At 37.9% G+C, this 21,723-nt stretch overlaps 1 pseudogene; it reads right to left on the bottom strand.

Annotated features, from left to right (window-relative positions):
- The window catches only part of LOC101531974 (protein FAM114A2-like), a 29,064-nt pseudogene extending 7,936 nt beyond the window's left edge, over window positions 1–21,128 (bottom strand).
- Between the last annotated feature and the right edge of the window lie 595 nt (window positions 21,129–21,723).

Raw genomic sequence — 21,723 nt, 5'->3', positions numbered from 1 at the left:
CTAGTTCTGTCAAGTCAAACCACAGAACCACCTGGAGAGTGCATAATCCAGGAGTGGGAGTGGCCTGGGAGGGAAATAGTGGGCTCCTCCCTCTTGGGTTACCACCCCCCACGGAAGGGCACGAAAATTAGGGCAGGGGCTGGGGTGGCTTGAGAAACACCCAACAACGTACGTGAGGGCTGGATAGTAGAGCTGGTTAGATGGAACAAGGTTTTAATACCCATTGACATGTATGAGAGCAGAAGGGGATGTGAGACAGACTGCACTAGTCTGCCACACATACTGGCAAACCAGGGTAGGGGGCGGGCCTGGTGGGGGTTATTGTGGGTCGCTCTGACTAGGCTGCAGCCCACACTGGTTTGTGTGAGGGCTTTGTGTGTGCTGGGCAGAACCAGGCTGGAATGCAACACCCATTGGTTCCAGTGGAAGACAGGGATGGAAACAGAACCGATCCAGCAATTGCAACCACCAGCTGATGAGGGCAATGGACTGTGCCGGGCCCTGTGCTTGCTAGTACATACAGGAAGCAAGCAGATTTTGACTACAGACATCTGCATTCTTCTAGCCACAGGGAATGAGACTAGGACTAAGCAGTACTAAGATGCTAGATTGGTTCTAATGGCCCAGGGACATCTAACCCTTCCAATTTCATGGGCAATATAACAAATGCCAAGTTTGTGCAGGACATGACCTTCTTTCTTAGGCTACAACTGATGTTAAAAGTTCTGATTCAAGCAACCAGTGCAAGGGTATCCTCAGAAGGAGTATCTTCTGGCCTGATGTACGTACTCTGGGCTGCAATACCTGGAGAACTGGTGCCTCAATTCACAAATATGAGAACCCCTAGAGAGGGGTTTGAAAGCTAATATCTCTATTCTTACTCCTTCAAAACACCCTATCCTGCCCGAAGACCAGTCCAGTAGTAATAGCAGGCAGACATCTGAAGTGTCACTATACGTTTCACGCACATAGTGCGTTTTGCCAAACATGCAAGGAATTAGTGTATGTATGGTCTACTGCCACTGGGATTTGAATGGTTGTGATTGGAGAATGACAACTTTAGTGTAAAGGTTCAATCCCACAGGATACCAAACACCCTATTGTGCAGGATACTTCAAATACCCATCAAATCAGGGAGATCACTTACGGTATTGGATGTAACTTGATAGCATCAATTAGTTCAGCTCATGATTACACCAGAGAAAACTTTGTACAATTGAACTGAAGACATTTATCATGACTTTTCCATAACTAGAGATACATGTGCTTCCCTGGGTTACATGTTCTGTGTGATGTGCTGGTGTATGGTGTGATTGACACTCTAAGGGCATACAGTTTGGGAATTATGGATCCTCAATTGTTTGTGCTGTATAACACTCTAAAGTGGAAAGGGCACACATTTCTGACCAATAGCAGGTTTGCTGAAACCTTGTAAAATAAATCTTTAGCTGTTTCTACTCTCCATGTCCTCAGACTTGGTGTAGGTATAAATACACTGGAAAACTATAAGTAACTTATCATTGACTAAGATGAAACCAGGCAATAACATTACTTGAGTTCCTTGGAAATGATAAAATTCATTAGTAAATACTGATTAGGGACAACCTAACATCCCTCAATTATTAACTGGTAGAATAGGGTGGCATCTGGGTTACTGCCAATATCTCATTATCAGTTACTTGGGAAAGGTAGAAATCCAGTTGGAAAAGATCCACTCAGTTAAAGTGGATGCTAGCTCTAAATGTGACAGCACCACATTTTGGTTTCATTTATTTGTTTATCCAGTTTAATAATGGTACTTGAGATTGCTGGTAGAGTGTCATCCTTCAGGGAGGTGTGACCATCCATTTGGGTCTGGTTCTCTTACTTACCCTAAAAAAGTAATGTCTCAGTGTGAAAGATTCTGAAATGAAGTTACAGCCATATGGTTTACTCCTTGGTTCTAGATGATCCAACTCTTCCCAGGTGGGTCAAAAGTCTCATGGCATTTGACTTGCCTTGTCTGCTGCTTCTGTGGTTGAGATGGTTGAAGTACACATTGATGGAAAAGACCTGTGAGCTGGTTGCTCTGCACTATCCGCCAAAGTTGAAGACTGATGCATGCTGTTGGACCTAGTTTTGTTTATCACTTCTCGATATAAATAGTTCAGTATTCCCAACAAGGTTTTGTGTTATTTTCCTTGGCAGCTTAGCTACCAATATGCAAAAGGAAGGACTATTTAGAGTCCACCTCTGGGAAAGGTAACCAGGTCATAGTTTTACCCTCCCCAGAGATTTGTCACACATGCTTAAAAATCTTCTCAAAAAGAGAAATGGATTTGAATACTTAGGAAGATTGGAAGTTCAGTGTGTATTTTCCATTTAAAATATGTTCAACCGTGCTGAGAGGGTCTGGAGACATATCTTTCAACATAATTTTGAGAAGTACATTCGTGAATGAAGCTTGGATGTGGTGAAATAGCTCTGTGATAATTTTTCTCTTATAGGCCAGACCTTGTAGTGGAGATTGTCAATGCTAAATTTGGAAAGCTAAATTCTAGGGGGAAAATGGAGTTTGGAATGACAGAAGCCAAGTTATGTCACTTAACTACTTAACTAGCTAAGAGAAGATGTGTGTGTGTGTGTGTGTGTGTGTGTGTGTGTGTGTGTGTGTGTGTGTTTACTGCAATGGACAGCAGAATCAAACAGTAATCAAAATTGTCTGACTCATGCAGATATATGGTGTTGGTTAATTGCTCGTAGTGTTTTCAGAAGTGAAATACATAATAAACATGAAATTCTGACCTGATATGTATCAGCAGAAAAGACATGGATGAAATGACCATAAAAGTAACATGAATTATAAAAACAGAAAGCCATTTCCATAAATCAGTTCTAAGATTTTAGTGAGCCCTAAGTTCCAATAGTCCTTGAGTGAAGAGGGCTGAGGAGGAGGCTTGTTCTTACTGAGATAAGGCTCTGGTACATTGCCAAATTTATTCTTTAATTCTTTATTTTAGTAATCTTCAGAGGGAATTTTAACCAAGGTGACTGTGATTTGCCTTCAGGAACTACTGGATGTTTAATCTGAACTGACAGTAATTCCAGGAGACCTAAAATACCACAGTGTCACAGTAAGAATACAGGCTGACTTAAGACAAGTGCTCACTGAAGCTTTAATTCAGATCCATTTCACTTTGGGTAACTGTTTTTGAACATATTCTGTGGTTGTTTTCTCAGTTCTGCAAGTGTTAGTAAGACGGATGCACTTCTGTAAGAGAATCACCATGTTGTTTGCTTGATCTGCTGTATGAATGCTATCATAGTGAGAAAGATCAGTGAGAAGAAAATAGAACTACTACCTCTACCTTTGATAATGGTTAATAAAAAGCAATACCACACTTATGGAGGATTTACATATTTGTGTCACCATCAAGAACCTGTAAAATGCAGGAGTGGAGATTCTGATGACATCTCCATTTAATTCTCTTGCTTGATCTGTACGGAAATCATATGGTTCTGAGAGAATAAAAGTAGATTTTTGTAAACTTACCCATGTGTTCATCTTGGGGCTGTCATAGCACAGCTGGTAAAGACACCTCTCACAATACAGGCATCCTATATAGGCACTGTTTGGTATTCCGGATGCTCCTCTTTCAATGCAGCTAATCTATTAATGACCTTGGGAAAAGCAACAGAAGATAGCACAAATTGCCTGGGCCTTTGCCACCCACTTGGGAGGCTAAGATGAAGTTGAAGTCCCAGGCATATGACTAGAGCCTGGAAAGTTCTGGCTGTTGCAAGCATGTGGTGAATGAACCAGAGGATGAAAAATTTCTCTCTCATTCTCTCTTTTTTTTCTATTCATTTATTCATTAATTACATTGTATTACATGACACAATTTCATAGGTACTGGGATTCTCCCCCCTTCACCCCAAACCCTTCCCCCATGGTGAATTCCTTCACCTTGATGCATAACCACAGCTCAAGTTCCGTTGGGATTCCCTAATTACAAGCTCACACCATACAGAGTCCAGCATCCCACTTGTCCAGTCAAGTTCAACGGCCTCTTAGGGAGGCCCTCTCAGGTTTGAAGGTAGTGCCAGCAGAGCATCACCTCGATCAATTAGAAGCTCCAACATATCATCAGCAACAATCCAGGTACGATGTGCCTGGTGCAGAGTCCACTGATTGACATAGTCCATCTTAGTGTCTCATTGTCTCTTAAATCTTCTTTCTCTGCCAATTAAATAAAAATAAATTGTTGGAAAAAAACAGGTTTCCATTATGTATCCATACATTACTCAGAATATGTTTTTCGTATTTCATCATATGGAATGCATTCTCTTTTATTAGCAATTCAGTATTAATTTTACATCATAGTATAAAGGCATAGACTATCGTACAGGAAATTGAATATCACCGAACTTTACTTCATCTTTCTGGAGAAATTTAATGTGTTTCTTATTGTATGCAGGACATTTATATTTATTAAATGGAATGACACCTAAAGAATAACATTTTTTGTATTGGGATTTAAATGTGATTTTAGGGGATATGTAGGGGTGCCAATGTGGAAATGAATGGGTGTTTTATGATCGACTTTACGTGTCAAATTAACTAGATATTGGAATTTTCAAATGTTTGGTCAAAAATTATTTAGATTTGCTTTTGGATGTGTTTTTGAATACGATTGACATTTGAACTCGTATACTTCATAAAGCAGCTTTCTTCCTTAGTGTGAATAAACCAGTGAAGGTGGGAATAAAATAAAAAAATTAAGGCCCCATTCTCTGTATCTGTCTTCCAACTAAGGCATCACTCTTCTTTCTTCAGGGTTGCGTTCAGAATAGAATCTCTACCATTGGATCGGTTTGTTCTCAGGCCTTTGGACTTGGACTAGAGCCACATACGGGCTCTCCAATGCCTTGACTGGCTGACTACAGATAGACCATTTTCAATCTCCACAACAATATAAGACTGTTCCTTATAATAAATAAATCTCTTTTCCTCTATATCATGTTGGTTCTGTTTCTTTGGAGAATTCTGAATAACACAAACCTTATCTGAAATTTTTCTCCTAATGTGGAAAAATGTACATTGGAAAAAAATCCGTGGGCATGCTATGCATCTGTGCTCTATATAGGAAGACAATGTCAGCAGCTATTATGGAGAATGCAAGGAAGACATAAAAATAAGAATATAGCTTATTCTGTGGCCCAGAACCCAGGGTAGTTATTTGTCATGTTCTTCTGATGCTCATTGCTTTTACAACAAGCTTCTTTCTTTTGTGAAATTTTCTGCCTTACAGATCCAACCACAGCAAGAGGATGCCAGGAAATTATCATCTCAATCAGCTTTGCAGCTGCCACTATCAGGAAGCCGCACAAGCCAGTCACTCTGCAGAAGGTAAATTCAGTTGCACACAGCATGCAGGAGTCAAGTGCTGTGTTCAATGCAGTTTTTAGTGAGGGCTGTAGTAGAGATATCAGTCCTTCAGAATCAGTGACAGAAGATCTCTACTTACTGTCCAGCACTGATGCTGTAAAAATAGTGTGTCTCTCTACGCAACAAAGGGGATTTTGCATATTCACTGAACATCTGTCACAGGAAGGTTGGGGCATATGTTTTAGCTTAAATAGTTTGACTCTGGACTTCTAGGTGTATTTAGGGGCTACTTTACATCTTTAAAACAATTATCTTTCCGTGTCAAATTTGAAATTAATTTAATAGACCGGCACCATGGCTCGGCTGGCTGGTCCTCTCTTTCTGAGTGCTGGCATTCCATGTGGGTGCTACTTCATGTTCCAGCAGCTTCACTTGTAGTTCAGCTCCCTACTTGTGACCAAAAAAGCCAATGGAGGATGGCCCAGGTTCTTGGGACCCTGCATCCATGTGGAAGATCGGGGTGAAGTTCATGGCTCCTGGCTCCTGGCTCCTGGCTTTGAACTGGTTTACCTCCAGCTGTTGTAGCATTTGGGGAGTGAACCAGCAGATAGAGGATCCTAATAAAAAAGAAGGAAAGTGAATTCCATGGTTTGCAACTAGGAGTGTTGACTGATAAAGCCACAAAAGCTTTATGACTCCATCCTGCTATGAAGAAAGAATCTGAAACCAAAAGTTACATCTTGGAGAGCAGTACACACTCTTACAAGGTGGAGAAATATGAACCCTGCTTTAGAGATTTGAAGTAAGCAAGGGGGAAATAATCAAGGTGTCAAACAAATCAAAAGAGAATAAAGCAACAGAAGAGAAGTAGATGGACCCAAAAGGCAGAAAGAGGAACCAAATGAATATTTGAGAGCAAAATTAACATGTTTCAATTGTCATTAAACACAGTTTGGAAAGAATTTGTGCACATCTTGCCTGTAAATTAGAAGATACCCCATTCTCAGGAAGCAATGAGGTTTTCCAGCACCTGCAAGAGAAGATTTTACAGAATTAGAAAGCCAGAAAAAGAGAGAGCGAAAGAGCGAGAGCGAGAGAACGAGAGAGAAAGTCAGGTTTTTCATGAACTGAAAGATGATTCGCTCCATGAGATCAGTGAAGACCACATGGGGAACCTGAACTTGACCCACATCTACCCTTCAATAATGGTAATCCTCTGACAATCCCTGTTACACTAAATGTCACCATTATTCACATGCAAAGAAAACACTACCCCCTCAGTGTAGGTAAAAAGTTAGGAATGTCATGGAGAGCTAGGAAATTTCTTTTTCACTCAGTTTTCACGAGGAGTCCTCTCACATGTTATCAATGCAGGCGAATAAGGAATCTAAACTACCATTGTCTGTTAAGTAAAGGCATGGTCACTCTCATGGCAGTGTCAGAAAAGCCTGCTTAGCAGAAATATTTAAACAAAATGTAGAATTCTAAAACAACTCAAAATTTTTACATTACAATTGCAAATAACTGATCATGTTGAGAAACAAAAGTATCTAAAACTAAAGATAATAAATTCTGGGCCCAGCGAGATGGCCTAGTAGCTAAAGGCCTTGCCTTGCACGCACCAGGATCCCATATGGGCGCCAGTTCTAATTCCGGCAGCTGTGCTTCTCATCCAGCTCCCTGCTTGTGGCCTGGGAAAGCAGTTGAGGATGGCCCAAAGCCTTGGGATAATGCACCCGTGTGGGAGACCCAGAAGAGGCTCCTGTCTCCTGGCTTTGGGTTAGCACAGCTGTGGCCTTTGTGGCCACTTGGGGGGGTGAATCATCGGACAAAGATCTTCCTCTCCATCACTCCTCCTCTCTGTATATCGGATTTTGTGATAAATCCTAAAAAAAGATAATACATTCTAACACAAACATGGCAAATGTGTTGGGATAATGTGATAATTAGCCATGATAAATTTGCATTCGTGAACAACTTGAAATGTGTTTCAAATAAATGAAAACATACATGCAGGAAAGAGATGGAAGATATAGAAATAAATCAAATGTAAAATTTAGAACTGTAAATTATAACTTAAATGAAAGATTAGTAGTTCAATATAATGAACAGTAGAAAAGAAGATGAAATGATAAGTGATGGGATTGGCAATAATGACAGAGTTGGTTAAGCGACCACCTTCAGCACCAGTGTCACATGTGAGGGTCCTGACTCCAGGACTGGTTATTCTGCATCTTATACACCTCCCTGCCGATAACTCTTGCACAGCAGAGAGATCAGCCAAGTGTTTGGCACCCGGCCATCCGTGTGGAAGATCAGGAAGAGGTTAGGGCATCCTGAGTCCAGCCTGAACCAGCCCTGCTTATTGTGACATTTGGGAGATGAATCACTGATGAAAACTCTCTCTCACTCACTCTCTTTTGCTATGTGTGTGTCTGTCTCTCCCCCATGCCATTCTATCTGTTGCATTGCCTTTGAAATAAGTAAATAAGTAAATTTTAGCAAAAGAAACTGTAAGTAAACTGAAGAATAAAACAATAAAAGTTATTCAATCTGAACAACAGAGAAAAAGTAAACTAAAAAGAAAATGATAAGGTTTTCCAGGACCTAGGAACTGTAACAAAAGGTCTAATTATTATGTTAGGGAAGTCTGAAAGTAGAAGGGATTTAGTTGAATATGTACTCAAAAAAAAGTTGAAAACTTCCCAGATATGACAAAAGATTAAACATCCAGATTTAAGAAGCTTAATGAATGTTAAATAGCAAAGCATATCCAAGTGAAGGCAGATTGCAATATATATATATATATATATATATATATATATATATATATATATATATTCTAAAAAGCGCAAAGAGAATATTTTCAAAGAAGTTACAGACCTAAATGTTTTCTAGGTTGAAAGCAAATGCCAAATATTTTTCAAATGCCAAAAGGGAAAAATCTATCAACACGAAATCACATGCCCTTAGCAACCGTCCTTCAGGAGTGAGGAAAAAAGAGGACACTCTCTTATTTTAAGAAATTGATGTCAGCAGATAAATTCTTAAAAATCCACTGGTAAAATGTTATTATTCATAAAAGAAATTATGTGAGCTGTTAATGCTGGGGGTGCATATGCACAGTAAGTAAAATCATACTGTTGACTTGTGTGTGACACAGCTTAGAAACCCGCCCTAGGATGAAGAAGCTGCTAACTAGAAGTACAATGACAAATAGCAAAAGAAGAGACAGAGGCACAATGAATATTACTGAAGACTCCCTTGGAAAGGAGCAAAACCCTATGCCAACCTCAGAGTTAACTGAGGAAGACATTAAGAAAATGGGGGACACAGAATTCAGAAAACTCATTATAAAGCTTCTTATCAACAACGAGAAGCACATACAGGAGTTCAAGGAATTTAAGGAATATGCCACATAGGAAATAGCAACACTGAAAGATAAACAGTTTTAAGAAGAAAAATTGCAAGTAGTTCGTCTAATTGCAAAGCAAGCTCAATGGCATATAACTAAGCATTTAATGAGAATGCCAAAAATTTAATGCCCTAATTCTTTTGTACAACTTAATCCTAAATCCTAGGTTCATTTGTTTCTGCCTATCTCCCCTCTAAGCTCAAGAATACTTTGCAGTGAACAACCCTTGTATTTGCTTTTCACTTCCAATCAATATTCTATAATCATAAGCATTGTGGCACACAAAAATAAAACATTAATAGAAGTCTATTCTTACTAAGTAAGTAGGAATTCTCACACAACAGTAGCTGGACAAATCATCCTCATAGATGCCCATTATATTTATAATAATGATGTGAGAAATTGTTTAATAAGTACTGTTCTAAGCCTCAGAATTAAGGGACTTAGAGAAATTTGTTAAAAGCACTGCTTTTTTGTTAAGAGTCTGCTTCATTGCTGGCTTAAAGTTTGGGGTACTTTCTATTTGTAGCTTGCATCTGATTGTGGTAATAGGATATCTATTTATTGAAAATTGTCACCTGAATAGTCATAGAATGCTCCTTTTAAAATTTACCTCATACAATGCCAGCAGCTGTCCTATACACTTACAAGCAGAGAATAATCTGAGAGTTAATTGAAGTATGTCATGACAGTCAACTGCGTTACACTTGGAATGGTTCTCTTTCCTTATGAATTGCAGCCATGATTTAATGGTAATATGATTATTCATGCCATATTATGGAAGTATCTATGATATTTTAAAGATAGCTTGACAGAACAAGAACTACAACAATTCCTCACATGAATCAACTGTGGCTTTGATTTCTCTCCTCACAGATTTTAATTTTCACATTGTCTCTCAAAAAATTTCTTCCTGTGCTAAAATTATCATCCATGATATCTTCTTCTTACTTTCAATAAATAGAACCAAAAATACTTTTCTGAGAATTAGGACAAGTAAACACAAACAGGTAGCATTTTCAGGCAAGATGGACAAAAGTTGGAGATGCTACTGCAAGGTTTGGTTTCTCATTTGTTGATTCTTTCCTGTCTTTGTCCTGAGGCCAGAACCCAAATGTAAAACAAAATAATGCCAGTAACATTTCAGATGGTTAAAATATTATTAGAAATTCTATCTTTTTATCCAAGGAGGAAAGGGAAGGAAATATTTGGGACTCTCAAAGGACAGGAGCAGACAGAACAGGTACCCGCTAATTCTGACTATGTATCTGGACAAACTCAAGATAATCCCTGATCTATTAATGTCTAATAAAGATCTACTGCAATCAGCATAACAAAGATGGAGAAATTCTCACTGGAATCTAAACCATTGTGAAAGACTCAATTAATCCTTAAGAGGCAAATATATGGGACAGATCTGAAGACTTTAATAAAAGCACTGATATCTGAATTTGTACCTAATTAGGCTAAGATAGTGATTGTACTTAGAGTATAATAGATTTGATTGTTTTAGAGTATATATATTCCAATAATCATTATGGAAGACTGGCTTTATGTAGCACAACATTCAAAAGATTTGTTCAGGAGATAATCGAAAAAATGATTCTATAACCAAAGTTCCAGAAAAATGTGACAGACTCTCAACAGAAAAGGTCATTAGCAGATGCTACCCAAAGATGACTTCAATGTTAAAATTGTAAAATGAAGATCGTATAGCAACACAATTATATATTTTGAGGTCAAAGAAAATATATTTGGAAAGAATGGGAAAACAGACATTGTCTGGAGAGACACAAAAAAAAATTGGAAAGAACAAAATTTAACTTTCTAACTAAAAATGCAATTCATACAACATACATTCCCTGTGTGGGCTCAATAAAAGAATGAAGACAACTGTCAGAATCAAAACTGGAACATCATCTGATAGTGCTTTGTGTGATTATGGCTGTATCTATGTGAAATCTGTAACATTAAAAGTATTGGATTGGGGCAGCACGGTGGTTCAACAAGCTAACCCTGTACCCTGCAAGTGCCAGTATCCCATATGGACCCCAGCTCATGTCTCGGCTGTTCCTATGCTAATTCAGCTCCCTGTTTATTGACTGGGAAGGCAGCAGAGAATGGCTCAAGTCCTTGGGTCTCTGTACCCACATTGGAGACCCAAATGTTTCTGACTTCTGACTGTGGATCAGCTGAGCTCCAGGTGCTATAACCACCTTGTTAGTAAACCAGCAGATAGAAGTGAACCAGTACATGGAAGAAATCTCTGTTTCTTCTCTCTGTAAATCCTCCAAATAAAAATAAATAAATATATTTTTTTAAAAAATAAGTTAAGATTACATAAATGAAAATACATTTTAGTGCATTTATTATTGCATTGCAAATTATTCTCAAAACTGACACTTCGAAGTGAACATTTTTTTTATTCCGAGTTCATATGGGTCACAAATTCCTGAGTAGTATAGTTGTTGATTTTTTTAAAGATATATTTTATTTACCTGAAATGGAGGATGACACATCAGGGGAGAAAAAGATTGATTTTTCGTCTTCTGGTTCACTCCTTAGATGGCCACAACAATAAGGGCTGGGTTTGGCCAAGCCAGCCATCAGGAACTCCATTTGGGTTTCCAGTTTTGTGGCAGGGGCCCAAGCACTCGGGTCATTTTTTACTACCTTCTAGGTGTGTTAGCAAGAAGTTTAATAGGAAGCAGAGCAGCAAGGACTTGAAACTGTTCTCCAATATGGGATGCTGGCTATCTCGAGCCATGGCTTAAACTGCAGCATAATAGCACCACCTCTAAGTTATTGATTCTAAGTAAAGATCACCATAAGGTTGCCATCAAGATGGCCAGTGCTGCAGTTTGCTTAATGCTTATATGGCGATGGGGAATCTACTTCCAAGATGGTTTATTTTTGACAGACATTTAGTTATTGACGGAAAGGTAATTATTTCTGGAAAGCCTTAGTTTTTCCTGGTTGTTGGCTGGAATCATGACTTTTTTTCCCTAATTAGCTCTAAAAGGCAGAATCACAAAGACAGAGAGACAGGCACACAGACAGAGAGATTTTTCATGTGTTGTTTTACTCCCCAAACTTCTGCCATTGTCATGTCTAGGACAGGAGCAAGCCAAGAGCTTGGAACTCTGAGTGTCTCTCCTATGTGGTTAAAAAGAGCCAAGCAGGCAGGCATCCTCGCCTCGTATGCCCAAGATCCCATACGGGCACTAGCTACTCTGCTTTCCCATCCAGCTCCCTGCTTTTGGCATGGGAAGCGGTAGACAGCAGCCCAAAACCTTGGGACCCTGCACCTGCATGGAGACCAGGAGGAATCTCCAAGCTCCAGACTTTGGATTAGCTCAGCTTTGGCCTTTATGTCCATTTGGGGAGTGAAGCAGTAGATAGAAGATCTTTCTCTTTGTATCTGCTTATCTCTGTGTATCTGCCTTCCCATTAAAAAATAAATAAATCTTTAAAACATACAAACAAAAAGGAACCAAAGCATTTTGGCTATCCCACTGCTGTATCAGAATGAATATCTTGAAGCTGGATCACAAGTGAACATTAATTGGTACACATTAATTGGTACACATGGGTGATGCTGGTACTGTATGAAGCAGTCAAACACACTGTACAATAATGTTGGACCCAGAGTATTCAGTTCTCAGTCATACAAATGCCAAATAACCCATACTTCCACATCTTCACAACACAGCAAATATGTGTTCCATATTCAATAATTTTAGAGGAGGAAACATGGAAACCTCTATATATTTTATGTTCAATTCTTTCCTTTTGTCTCCTGTAATTTTTTCACGTATTATCCTCATCACAAATAATCATATAAATTAATACTACCTAAACAGCACGAGAATTAAGCTACTTTCCAAATAAAGAATTAGAAAATATGAGGTCCAGCATCATGGTGTAGCATGTTAAGTTGCCGCGTGTGACGCCAGCATGCACTTTGAACATCCATTCAAATTCAAGCTGCTCCACTTTCAATCCAGCTCCTTGCTAATGGCATGCGAAGAGCAGTGGAAAATGGCCCAAGTGTTTGGATCCCTGTCACTTATGTTTGGGTTCCTGCCACCCATGTGGAAGAAATTCCTGGCTCTTGATTTCAGCCTGATGCAACCATGGCCTTTGTGACTGAATAACAATGAACTAACAAATGGAAGGGGTTTTTTTCTCTCTCTCCTTTACATGCGTAAATCTGACTTAAAAGTAAAATAGTCGTTTTTGAAGCATAAGATATGTGGAAATTAGTTAAAATAACACAGTATGCACACAGTTACCATAAAAGTCTGAAGTGGCTGAATCCTCATGAAGTCAGCCGTACTTTCCTTTTATTCTAAAAGTGTTAAAGCCTCATTTGGAAAGTAAATGGGGCAATGTACCACATGCAACTCCCCCAATTCCTACTGTTTTCTCTTCCTTTATTCTCATTGCTTTCCTTTATAACCATCCTCTTTTACATTCCATTCTTACTCTTTTCTACCAAAGTTTAAGTCCCTTTCCTATAGAAGGCTTTTGGCATGTTCACAAAATTCTACTGAATTTCAATTTTCAACTGACTTAACTGACAGAAATAAAAGGTTGAATTGCTTCCAGGACAAGTGTAGGAGACAACATTTTTCTTCCAGTTACAGAGTTTGGAGTAAAATAGTGACAGGGTTCCATTTGGAGAGCTATCTGTTTCACCTCCAGGTAAACTTTTAAAAATGTTTTTGTTGACTAGCAGCAGGACTTCCTTATAAAACTCTTTCTTCTTTAAAATCATGGACTATCAGCATGTGTTGACTGAATTATATTGGCAAGAATGAAGCATGTCTTTGTTGCCTACAGCATCTGAAACATGGTTACTTTGGGGAAAAGAAACAGATTTTTAGCCCAAGTGCAGAACTCACAGTAAACTATTTTAGTCACACTAGTCCACATTTATGTTAATATTACAGTTCCAAAGGATACTTCTTTACCCAGGGAAATTGGTAGCACTTTACATACTCCATTACTTTGATTTATGCTTTTCAAAATACTGCTTCACTCAAATTGTACATAAACTTGATCTTCTAAAAATCATATAATTATCCTATCTTTTCTTTAGTATGATTAGAAACACTTTTCTTTCCTGTTTCATTCCTTTGTAGTGTAGGATGAACAGAACTCTTTTAGTGATTTATTTGTTCCTTGCAATTTTTACCAGTTATACAACTCTGTTGTCATGGGGATTACCTGAAAATAGTCTAATGGAAAAATTTGTATTTCTCCTAGATACATATCTGTTTCATGTTAGCTAATAACTTTTCTCACACTTGACTACATAAAAGTGCATTTTATTGACAAAGAATGAAGGGCACTGTGTTAAAAATATTTCCCTCTTTTTCTTTATGAGGGAATGGTGACAGTGCTAGTTTGCACCTACACACACAGCAGTACTGGAAAGCTTAAGCTGAAATGCAGGTTATAGAAAAGACATTGTTAGGCTAGGCCTTGACCTGTGGCACCAGCATGCATCCCATATAGGTGGAATTTAGAGTCCTAGCTGCTCCACTTTCTATCCAACTCCCTGATAATGTAGAATAGTCACAGAAAATGTCCCTGCATCCATGTAGCAGACCCAATGGAAACTCTCGGCTCCTGGCTTTGACCTGGACCAGCCCTAGCATTGCAGTCATCTGGGGAATGAACTAGAGGATGAAAGATCTCGTTCTCTCTCTCTCTCTCTCTCACTCTCTCTCTTCAGCTTTCTGTAACCCTGTATTTCAAATGATACAGTAAAAATTTTTAAAAAGACTATTCTTGGATATCATAAGCATTCCACAGAGTTCATAATATGAGGTTGAAATCTAAACAATATATGATATTGTCATAGATAACTTTTTCAGAATGTATCAATCCATATGAATTCTACAAGTTTTACATTATTTTTTTTAAAAGATTGTGCATTCCTTCAAAGAGGATTGCTTAAAGTTCCCACTATGCTCTAATACTGCACTACTGAAAAAATAAACATTTGAGGACTGTGTAATATGGAACGAAAATGAAACAGATTGTGTAAAGTCTACATATGCAAGAGAAATCTACTGATGTGTGTAAAATATTCCAAGAAGCTTCAGTCTCTACTTGAGTAAAGACACAGAGTAGAATGTGGCACTAAGGTAATTTAGCAATTAAATCAATCCTGAACTTTAAGCCACAGCAGAGTCCATTACCCAACATGCACAAAAGCATGCATGTACTTATATGAACACACACACTCACACACACATGCACACATACACACAATATCAGCAGGCAATAGCAGTGTTTTTGATGTAGTATGTAACTACAGAAACAGACAGTAGAACAGTAAGGTACCTACCTAAGAGACTACTTCAGACCTAAAACACTAAGTATCAATAGAAACTAAGAAATTATCATGGTGTGCAGACAAGAAAGCGACTATGCTCATTGCTTGCCATTACTGTAGTGTCTGTTCTTGACAAGTCCACACTCGTGCAACCTAAAGCACAAGTATTGACCTGTAAGCCCGTATTGTTTGTCTTTTCATACAAAGCTATCCACCAGACCCTTTTTCCAGCCTGAAATTGATTTGGTCAGCAAAATTGTCATGAAAACATGATTATCCTTGTTGTCTATGTAGAAAACTAACAATTACAAAGCATTTGTTAAAAAAAATTATGATAGCAATAAGCAAAAGGAAAATTATAGTGGTTATGGTGATGACAATAATATTTGAGAGTGAAGATTTTGCTTTATGCCAGATACCATCGTAAGTATTTTTTCTTTGCAAATATCTGAGAAGCAAAAAGGATTATAAAACAGGCTTAATTTCACTCATCATACAAACAGTAGAATCAGTATTCAACACCAGGCTGCAGTGCTCCCAGTGGTCATTTTTAATTTTATTACAAATACTCACATTGGGCCAACGTAGCGTCTCAACTGGCTAATCCTCCCCTTGCAGCACCAGCATTTCTACGGGCACTGGTTCATATCTCAACAGTCCACTTCCTATGCAGCTCCCTGCTAATGGCCTAGACAAGCAACAGAGGACGGTTTAAAGTCCTTGGGCCCCTGCATCCATGTGGCGGATCTTGAAGAAGCTCCTAGTTCTGGCTTCTGATTGGTTCGGCTCTGGCCATTGCTGCTATCTGGGGAGTGATCCACCAAATGGAAGATATTTCTCTGTCTCTCTTTCTCTTTGTAAGTCTGGATTTCAAATAAAAATAAGTTAAAAACAATAAAAAGAATTACACACATGTTTCCCCGAATTTTGTATTCATTTAACTGTTTGTTTTCCTATTTTTTATTTTTGAGATAGCATTTTTATTTTGCCTTATAACCTAAGGCTTAACATTCCACTAGAAAGTTTATTTTTTTCTTTTATTCTTTAAAAGATTATTTGAAAGATAGAGCTATAAAGAGAGGGAGATACAGAAAAAGAGAGAGAGTTTCCATTTGTTAGTTCACTTCCCAAATGACAGCACCAGACCAAAGCCGGGAGCTGGGAGGTTCATCCAGGCCTCTCACATGGGTGAGACTGTCATCTTCTGTTTTCCAGGTGTGTGAGCAGGTGGATGAATCAAAGTGTAGAATGGCCAGGAAGCCAAACAACTCATTTCCATATGGGAAGTGGACTTTTCAGGTGGTTTACACACTGTGCCACAATACCTGCCCAGATTCTCAGGCTTTCAGATTGACAGCAGGGTTTATATACTTAGTCTCCTATTTGTCAGGTCTTTGTACTTGGATTGATTTTATTGCTGATTTTCCTGTTCTTCTGCCTTCAAATATTCCTATATATGAATATATATGTACATGTGTATATGTATATATATGTGTGTGTGTGTGTGTGTGTGTGTACACTTGGACTGACTTGTACAAAGCTTTCTGCTTGATATTTTTGTTTCCATGCCGTTGTACTTAACATACCTAAGTTTATCAATATTGCATTGCATTTTGAATCACTGCTTACACAAAGTATTTTCTTAATTTTTAGATAAATTTATTATCATATTTCCCTTTATTTTTGTGTGGTTTCACTAGTCATTTGTATTCCTGATACATTGAGTTTGTTCTTTTGTGTCATATGAGATATGGAACCAATTATTCTGTCTTTTCCAAATTCAAAACTCATTGTCTCAACACCAATTAATTTTAAGTCCATGTCTTCCCCAGTGATTATAGATTACATCTTCATATTGTTCTACATTTCCATATAAAACTGAAATCCTTTCTGAACTTTTAAATGTATTGTACTACTCTGTTTGTCTACTCATGTACAAGTATGACAATGTTTAATTAAAGGGTCTTGTATGCATTAATGTCTGATAGGGCTATTGTTACGCATTATTTTCTTTTAAATTTCTTTCTGGTAGAGCTATTTTTATAATGCTTTTACACTGGAAAAATGTTTCAGCAAATTAGTTTCTACACTTCATATTGTTAAATTACCCAAAAACTTTCAAACTTACTATTGTTTCCCTGTACTCAGCTAAAAGTTAAAAATTGTCATGTCTAATCCTAGTTTGATGTTTTCCTAAGATTATTCTGTCAGACGTTTCATTGATATTTTCTGAGACATCAGAAGTCACTGCCGCTTCCCATTTCTTCCACCTGCATAGATGTGAATTCAGCCTGGGCATTTTTATTTTCAGTAGTGTGCATTCACTTCTTAGTCCACTAGTATTTGGTATTGTCACTCTCTTCCAATAAGTTTTTCCTTTTCTGTTTTTTCAGTTAGTTAGTTTCAGATGCTATGTCTCATATTCAGAATGTCTGGATTCAAGTCCTGGCTTAACGCGGAATTCCAGCTTCCTGATAATGCAAACCCACCTAGTTGCCTAGTAGCCCAGCTTATCATAAATACTGACTCAATGAGCAGGTGAGAGAAAAGTGATACCTGATTTCTGTCATCCAGTGGTTAAGTAATTCAGAAAATCATTCAAGTAATTGATTAGACACTACTCATATATCAGCCTAGCAGATTATTTGGACATTCCTGTTTTACTAAATATTTGCAAAAAGCAAGTATCCTGTGGCACCAAAATGTAGTTGATTACTCATGAGCTCAGAAACATACGGAAGCTTTTTATTGTCTTATTTAATGCTTGGTGCAAGACACAGTGAGTATCACTTCTTCTATTTTAAGGTAGGAAGCATCGATAACGTAAGCAAAGGAATGACATATCAGCTCTGTGTTTAAGATCATTCTGGATACTGTGTGGTAGAAGGTCACTAACCTGTATGATAAAAGAACAGGTGTAGAAAATTAGTTAAGAAGCAGTCATACTAGTTCAAATATGAGACAGTTTTGGGTGATAGGAAAAGCATTTTTAATTACAGCCCTGTTGAAGTTTGAACCTGATAACTCATTCCAGTGTTAGTCATACCATCCATGGCAGGATGTTTATCAGTAGCTCTCCCTTCAACTGAGAAGGAAATCACATACCTTTAATTGTTAGAGAAAATTTTCAGGAGGAAGGTAATGACGGAAAAGATAAGGCAGTAGATAAAAAATTCAGCAAATCATCCAAGAGTTAATTTAAACTGGATCAGCAGGAATTTTTCCTTAAGCTTATTAGAGAATAGCAGGCTGATGTTGTTTTTGCTAAATTTTCTGTTCTTGTTTTTAAATCCCCTGTCCTCAGATTCAACTGCTTTTCTCAGACAGCACGTGTAACTTCTTCATTCCCCGCCCCACCCAAAGACACACATATAGCAGGATGATAAATGATTCATTTTCCCCATTGGGCGCAAGAAGTTGGGACAAATCTGAATTTGTATTTTTAATTGTATGTTTAACTCAGCATTGAAAGATGAGGAGTTGCTGCCTCAACGGTCGTTAATGATAATGGCCTTTGGTGTTTTGGGTGACTCTTAGGAACTTTGCGTGGTAAGTGAACATTCACATTTTTCAAAAGAAGAAATGGAATAGTCATTTTTGTGATGAATTGGATTGAATGTCGTGTGAGATGAGCCCACAATGAAGTGTGGCATCTGCTTAACAACCAAAGTATGCATTGCCCCTTTCGGATGATCTTTGCAAGGAAAGGGACAGTGATTGCTAGATTATGCACAAAGGGCACGGGATACATGGAAGTCAGACTTGTTTTGGGGGTGAACATTTGATCCAATAATTCGACCACTGCTTGGGACAACTGAATGTTCTATTGGAATGACTTGCTTTAGTTCCTTTGGGAATGCCTGATTTGAGTCCCAGCTTCCAGCTAATGTGCACCTGGAAAGCAATAGAGATTGTTTAAGTATATGGATCTTTATCATTTGACAACAGTTCCTTGCATTCATAGACTCCAATTTCTTCCCTGGTAAGACTGCATTGTCAGCAACAAAGTCTATTTTACAGTCTATTATTATTTTTTTTTAAAGGAAAATTTTCACCGTCCCTTTTCCAATGATATTGTTTCCTCTTACATACTGTTGGATTCTGTTGTAGTCGTTGATTGAGTTCCTGGCCTGTGATTTGTCTGGGTAAGATCTGTTGTGAGTATTGTGGAGTAATCCATCAGATAAAGGGCCTGTTTCTCTCAGGCATTGAACAAAACCAAGTGATTGCTTGTAAGGAGCTATGGAAAAACATTGTTGTGGGTCACTAAAGGGATGCAGGGACTACATACTTTCAACAGTACATTTTTCTTTCATTTTAGGGATCTGTGAGATAAATTTATTTCCAAAGAATGGCATAGAACAACTGACAGGTCAAAGAAATATATGGCCATACCACAGTGATTAAAGATTCCATTTTTAAAAAGATTTATTTATTTTTATTGGAAAGTCAGGTATACAGAGAGGAGGAGAGACAGAGAGAAAGATCCTCTGTCTGTAGTTTCACTCCCCAAGTGACCACAACAGCCGGTACTGCACCAATCCGAAAGGAGGAACCAGGAACTTCCTCCAGGTCTCCCACACAGGTGCAGGGTCCCAAGGCTTTGGGCTGGCCTTCACTGCTTTCCCAGGCCACAAGCAGAGAGCTGGATGGGAAGTGGAGCATCCGGGATTAGAACCGGCACCCATATGGGATCCGGGTGCTTTCAAGGCGAGGACTTTAGCCACTAGGCCACCAAACCGGGCCCAAGATTCCATGCTTTATAGCTGAGGGTCATAAATTTTACTCATCAAAGAAAATCTCCAGAGGTTTCTTGCTAAGTGCTGCAGGAAATATTTGTCTTATGGTAAATTTTGCAAGGACAATCTAGATAATGTAAGAATCTTGATTATCAATTGTCTTGGGCACTGGTTGAAGTTTTGTATTAGAAGTATATTACCTTGTGAAGGCAGTTGCCACAGGCATGAATATTAAAAATTACATAAGAGTCTGGGGAGCATAAAGGTCATTTTGACATGTTTGGAAAATCTGATAAGAAAATTGAATTATTATATAACTGATGCTTTTAGAGTTTTTTGTATGTTTGTCAAGTTCCGAAAGACATGTACCTATTGACAAAAGAACTTTTAGTAGGGAAAATTAGCAACTCTTAATAAAGTCATTATAATCTGAAATAATACGGCAATCAACAAGGGTCAGTTATCCAGACATGGAATTGGATTTTGTGATAAAAAGAATGAAAAGGGAGAAGAGACTGATAAAGACATGAAGATTTGATATCATGGAAATTTAGATGAGAAACTTTGAGGGAACATATAAGTAAGAAAATAATAGAAAATACAAGGGTCCAAAAAAAAAAGAGTGTTTGCATTAAAAATTGAAAACGGCTAAAAATAAAGAACAAGAGAAGACTGTTGGAATTGGTAAAACACTCTTAAAATCACTGAGCACAATTTGCATGTTTTCAGAAACGATATCAATATTAAAAATGCATGAATACTCTGCTAGTCATGAATTAGGTAGACAACTGAATATACACATACCTTTTCAACACTAACTTTGTTGAAGAATAAAATTTTAGATTTGGGATTTCCATACACAATTTTCCAGTACACTATTACCTATCACAATTGAAATATGTTCCCTAATTAGGAATATACACTCAAATGAAATCACTAAATATGCTCATAGTTTATGATGATCATCTCCTGTTCTCAAAACCATCTGCTTTGTACATTGAGAGGTATTGATAAAAAAAGACCTGATTCACCGCGGAGTAGAAATATATCTAACATCTGGTTTTTGATGCAACTGCTTCATTTTGAGTTGATGGTATTAGAAAAAAATGTAGCACGCCTTTGTTAGCCTTCAGTTAATTCAGGCTCAGGCCTTCATTCCTGTATTTTGGTCCACAGACTTTGTCGAACCCTTACAAAAATGCCAAGATCATTAGTTGTCAGCACAGTCCCTAAAGCGTTTGACTTCCCGATATCCATTCTGGAGGCGTGATTCATGACATACTGAAAACTCACAGGTAACCTTTTGTTTGATAGATTTCCCATCATTTCCTGAGCAGAAATGTCTGTCATTCTATCAAATTCTTCCTGTAGTCATACTTATTTCAGCTTCTGGCAGGTGATAAAATGTTGCATGCAGTTTTCCATTTTTCACTAGTAGCACTGTATCTAGTTTTGAAGATGTGCCTTTGAGTTGTTTGATGGTCTAATGTGTTGTTAATATAGGGTGTCCATTTCTCTCCAAAGCCATTTATAGAAAATTGATTCCAGTTGGTGGTATGTTTTAAGTATGTGTAAAATCTTAAAAGGATATACATGCTAATTCTCCGCACTAGCCAGTGTTTTCTGTAAGCATGGCCTTTTGGTTTAAATTATTGTCTCGGTTGCTTTATTTATTATATTTCATTGATTCACTCTTGATAAATGTTCTCTCTCTCTTTTTTTGCTTATTTTAGATTCACTTGCTCTTTATTTCTCAATTAAGTTGAAATTTCTGATTATTGCTTTAAGACCTTTCTTTTCTAAAACCAGAAATTAGTGACATTAATTTTCTTCTAAACTCTTAACGAAACAC

Source organism: Ochotona princeps, chromosome X (genome assembly GCF_030435755.1).
Source record: "Ochotona princeps isolate mOchPri1 chromosome X, mOchPri1.hap1, whole genome shotgun sequence".
NCBI classification, from domain to species: Eukaryota; Metazoa; Chordata; class Mammalia; order Lagomorpha; family Ochotonidae; genus Ochotona; species Ochotona princeps.
This window is presented reverse-complemented; position numbering and strand designations above follow the sequence as displayed.